Genomic DNA, 6,017 nt, shown 5'->3' on the forward strand with positions numbered 1-6,017 from the left:
GGGGTACTGTATAAATGGGAACTCTGACAAAATCTATTTATAAATGATTTCAAAGTCAAGAGAGCACAAGTGTGCCCAGCTGTCAGGCCTTGGGCCTGAGCAGAGCATCAGAGCTCTCCCCCAGCCTGTCCTGGCAGACAGAGGGGGACCTGGATCAAATCTTCAGGCACAGGGCGAGATTACTGTAACCCAAAATTAACCTCCCAAATTAACTCACCCGCAGCTGGCAGCTCTCCAGCTCTGTGTCAGAAATGCCCTTCACTCAATACTCTGCTAAGCACTTTGAAAACCTGCTGAAGGAACTTGGGTGGTTCTTATGATGGTTCTGAACCTAATTTTAGGGGAACTTTTTTTAAATCCTGCCATCGGTGACTATTGAGGAACTGTGTAGATACGTGCTAAGAAATAGCTCTGTATTGTAGGAGAAGTCTAAATGCAAATTAATTTATTTAAAAATCAGTGTAGCACTTGGTAGGCAGCTCAGGAGGCAGGGACTGGTTTTTAATGTGGGGAACATGAAAAGGAGCTGTAATTATTTTTAACAGTGACTGTTGAGAATGTTTGCATTGGGACAGTAACATCTGTTCACCACAAATGGGGATATCAGATGTGGGGAATATAAAGACAGACCAGGCAAGCCTTGCAGGAAACCCAGGAGAGAGACACAGCTATTAAACTAGAGTCCTTACTGTGGATTATTTGTTGTGGGGATAAACATATTTCCTCATCTGAAGTGCAAGGAGCTGGTTTCCAACAGCTGCATCGTTCAGGCTTACGAGGACACCCAAACTGACCTGGTATCAAAAGCTCCACAGGCTCTAGAGCAACTTCTCTTTCATAGAATTGGCATTGTGATTACAGCCACGACACAACCAAAATACTCCCAGAGGAGCTGTGTAAAAGTCGTGGCTTTGGAGCTCACAGGTAGCTGCATTCTGATTCTGCTTCTTGTCCACACTTCCTGTTTCAAAAAGCATCTCCACTTTTCAGCTCTCTACCAAGCTGTAGGACTTGGGGGTTTCATTCATTGTTTTGCATACGAGAGGCACATCCTACTCCAGAAAGCATTTTATGAACAAGGCTCTACACAGTTCCTCTACACAGTAAGATTTTAAAAAATGCTTATTTAAAATAGTTTCCTATAACCCCACCCCTCCAAAAGGAAAACCCAGGCAAGTTTTCAGACAAATTCTGGTACGCCCTGGATTGGAAATGGTTACTCACCACTTTGTCTTCCACTTGGTCTTTAGTCAAGGGCTTACCCACTTTTGAAAGTGATTGATTTGCCTTGGGGGAATCCAGCACAGAATAGCCCTGATCCACGATGTGACTGATAGCCTTCTTCTGCAACAGAGGGAAAGTGGCTTGAGAGCATTTAACCCTCTAGAGAGAGCCTAAATTGGCTTATGGGACTTCTGACTTTTAATAAAGTCAGGCAGCTTCATTTCACAAGCCACAGCTCCAAGGTAACAGGCACAGTACTGGGATATTTCCTCTTTCCTTTCCATGTGCCTTTGCTTCCTCCTTCCCTGCCAGAGCACTCAGAGCCTGTCTTGCATCCTCCAGCTTTGGAGATGCTGGGTGAGTTTTCTAAATGGAAGCAGCTCATTTGCACTTGTGCAGGTATTTCAGAATCTCACTTTATTTATTCATAATTAACTGTAGGCTCACTCACTTTATTTATTCATAATTAACTGTAGGCTCACTATTTAAATGCATTTCTTTTAGATGTTTTTGCACAGTAGCCACCTGAAACCCAACACAGTATTGCTTAATAAGCCTTTTGAACTTTTAACTTTTATAATCTTCTAGGAGGGTCCTACATTATATATTTTAAATATACTCCAGTGAAATAAAGATGAACTCCTCTACATGCTGTTTGCCTCAGGGGAACAGAAGGAGGTGGGAGATGAACCACCCCTTGCAGCGTCTCTTGGAGTCAGTGGAAAGAGTCCTATGGGAATTGATTTGACCCTAAATAAATGGCCAGTCCCTCTGAGGCGCAGGTTTTCCTCACTGGTTTCTCACCATCCTCACCCACTGCAACCCGGAGCAGCGACACTTCCCTGGTGCAGGAGGAACCCCCGGCCAGTGACAAAAGATGCATCTCCCCAGGGAGCTTCTGCTGTTTGGGCACTGCTAACGATGTGCTTAAGTAGGATTGTTTATTTTAGCAGCAAAGTTCACAGATGTGGTGAATTTTTTATTAGATACTAAAATGTTAACGATGCTCTGAGTTTCTCGTGCACAAATGAGCTCTTTTCAAAAAACCTTACACTTGAAACGTAATCATCATGGCTCCCAAAACGAAAATAAACTGCAAGTCAAGCTTCAGCTCCAGAAACATCAGTGGACTAATGCATGTATGTAAATATCCAGCAGTGCCTTTACAGGAATGAGGCCACAACAGCCTTTAACAGGTGCAGCTTCATTTCTTTTGTTCCACATCACACTGAAGAAGCCTGAACCTAAAAGCCCCCTGCTCCTACCGAAGTGAGCAGGTGATTCTCATGTGACAAGCAATGCCCGGAAGAGGGCCCGGAGTTGTGCTTTACAGACAGCACAAAAATGCAACGTTTTCCTAAACAAAAAAATGTGCAAAGTAAACATAGAGAAAATTGTATGGCGACACCCTGAATTATTGAACGGCTAGCTATGCAGAACAAACATAATTAAAGGGTCTCATTATCTTCTAAATAATCATTGTAAATAATGCTTTAGATAATTACTTCATTAGTTCTCAAAACACTGGCTTTTATTCTCCTCTGAGATTCTACCCACTATCTCTACTCCGAATAAATTGCCAAAAGGGAAAATCAAAAGCAGAGCAAGCAAGTGAGCTGGAAATGCAATGTGTGCTTGTATGAACTGATTCAAACCCAGGATGTTTTGAAATGGTTTTTTTTGCAGATTTTCAGATGGTTAAAAGCAGTTTGTTTGGATTTTTTAATGCATGTATTTCTTTCTTCGGATTGCTCTCTGCTGCAGTCAGACTCCCTTGCTTGCAGCTATATTTACCCACTTAAGGATGGTTGGCAGCAGCGTGGATAGAACCAAGATTAGTCTTTGTCACGGATGACTGTCCCTCTTAAGTAAAGCCACATACTGCCATTTTTCTTCACTACAAATACCACAAGGTACATTCAATATTAAAAGAAATTATGCCTCTAAAAGCCACAGCCTAAACAAAAGGAAAGCCAGAGCAAGACAAGAAATGGGCAGAAAATCTAAGACCCACAGTTTGGTGGCTCAATAGCTAAGAATGTCTGCATTTGGAAAAGAATCTTTTCTTAACAGCATTCTGTCAGTGCCGCCAGTAATTAAAGTAATGGCATAAAAAAGTGACAAACATTTTTCTGCTCGAGTCCCAAGTCAATCTGGAGCACTGCAGAAGGCTGAGACTTACCAGCCACGGTATTTTAAAAGGCCTTTACCAAAAGTTCATTAAAGAAATTAAGTAGCAAGAGGAAAACAGCAGATCAAGTCAGAAACCACCCAACCCTGAGATGGAAAGGGCACAGCAAACAAATCAGCAGCATTTGAAACTCTCAAAAGGCAATTAGTCTGCACAAAGGCGATTACTGGAATTTTGAAAAGGGAGGTCAGCAGCAACCACAAAGCCTAGAGAGAACTGAGACATATTTTGGGAAATTGAATACTTTTTTTGTGCTTTTTTGGTGTTTGTGTTATGCTTTTGTGGGTTTTTTAAAATAAAATTACTCCAGTAGTAAGGTCACGTTTTGCTGTAGTACATGTCAAAGGTCCTACAATATTTGCTGCAAATGTAGAAGCTTCAGGTTTTTCTCCTTTTCACCCCATCCACCCAGAGCTCCCTCAGTGACACAAAGCTGCCACAGGACCTTCCCCAAAGCTCTCAGAGCAGGTAGGGCAGTGAGGCGAGAGAGCTGCAGCTCTCGGGAATGAGATGTTCTCTCAAGCTTTCAGTTGATGTTGCAGAGGGGACTGGAGCTTAATTGCTCTCACTAACTACGCTTCAGGTCTCAGAGCTTTTCCCTAGACTCGGGTCCAGACTGGTAGCTGTGCTTAAATCAGAAATCCCAGGGAAGGCCCGGAAGAATACAATTAGAACTAATTGTGTTTTCTGAGCGCCTTTCCACCCCACTGAAATTTGCAGCATTGAGTGCACATGGCTGAGAGGGAGCTCGGAATTAAATGGCTTTGTCTGCCCCACTGCCAGCATTAAAGGGTTTGCCTTCCACTTTCTCAATATAAAACCCAGCTATAAATTAAAAACAGAACAGGGCCCAGCCATGCTTTTAAGGGCCAGCACCCTTCCTGACCAGCAGCCTGGTTTGGATCAGGGACAGAACACGGTCAACCTGCCAAGTCATATCCTGGCCAGTGCACATCACCTACATTGTGGCCAAATTCCTGGAGCTGTGTGGGAAATACTTCTGGAAAACCCTCATGAGACCCCTGCAGGGGGAAATGCTGATTAAGTTCATGAAACCAATTGCACGAACTTCAAAAGACTTGCCTGATGGCAGAAACATTGCTGAGGGTTATACAAGGCTCAAAAAACTAAAAACCTTTCAAGTACAGGAACAGAACAGTTGTGTGCAGTACTAACCAAATCACCCTGTCAAACACATACTGAAGCTGCCCCTGCAAACACCACATAAAGGACTGTCAGGTGAGCTGCTACACACACAGCACCTCTGCCCGGTTACACTCTCTCAACTGAGTCTCACCTTAAATCCAGTTTAATGTTGGCCAGCTCAATTTACTTTCAATTGACAGTACCTGGCACAGCCTGACCCAACCAAGCATCACGTTCTCTCAGAAGTATGGATACAGGAAATTCAATTTGGTATGCAAAATAATCCATGTCTTCTTCCTACTTAGTGCTACATCTTGGTAGCTATTTGCATCATCTTAGCCATTTTCTAGGAACTATTTACTCTTGAGCATTAAAATCCTTCTTTCCCCTCTTTGCAGTAAAAAGGACTGAACTGCCAACAGCAGCCATGGTTCCTCACAGCACGCAAGCACAAGGACCTTGTCGGTACTCACCATTTCTATGTATTTCCCTTTGTAGAAACCCTTATTCCAGAAGTACTTTCAATCTTCAGAACCTTATTGCAAGTGCTTATTAAATGCTCTTTTTACTCCCAGAGCTCCCTGGCGAGTGCCCTGCTGGTGCAGAGGAGCTCCGGGGTGACCGAGGCGGCTCAAGGGCTGCGGTGGCACCGGGGCCAAACCCCGCCCGCGGCAGCAGAGCCCGAGCCCCGCGGCTGCCCCGTGCAGGGTGCCAGGGCTATTTCCAGAGGGGCCTGGGTTATTTCCAGAGGGGCCATCCGAGCCACATGAACACATCAAACCAAATTTAACACTGCGTAACCTCAGGCTTTAGATTCACACCCCAACCGCCCCCCTGGGAATACCCCAACACAACCCGACACAAAGCCCACATCCAAACTGCTCTCAAAACCACACCAAACACAACTTTTATTTTTAAATAATGTGATTTTTTTTTAAACAGAAGCATCCTTCCTCGTAGGCAGCAGTTTCCTCCTTTCCCTTTGCTTTCTCAATTTTATCAGGCTTCTATTCATCAAAACTCACACAGTGCTTTGATAAACAAACCCTCCTTTCCCTAAAACTCTGTTCTCTGTTTTACATGACACAGCAGAGGCAGAATTAAGGCAGAATAACAGCTTTAGCTGATTCTAGAGATTCATTCCTGTCCAGCTTTGGTGCCTTCCCCCAGCTGGTGAGAGGCAGCAGCTACCTGTATTTTAAACAATCTGAGCATTTTGGTCATACTGAACTTTGTAAGAGCAGCTATGTAACATTTTCCCTATGTTTCTACTGACAGGTAGTCATGAACTGGTCATTTTCCATGTGCTTTGGCATGAACTCTGCATGCAAACCCTCACTGCTCTTAGATTGTTACAGGAGTCGTCACAAATTATTTCTATATGAAGAGAGCACTCACTCAAATGAAACCTTGGGGGTTCTCACCTCAACATTTCTCTGAAAAAGTTCCCCGATGG

The sequence above is a fragment of the Corvus moneduloides genome, chromosome 18, assembly GCF_009650955.1.
Source record: "Corvus moneduloides isolate bCorMon1 chromosome 18, bCorMon1.pri, whole genome shotgun sequence".
Taxonomy (NCBI): domain Eukaryota; kingdom Metazoa; phylum Chordata; class Aves; order Passeriformes; family Corvidae; genus Corvus; species Corvus moneduloides.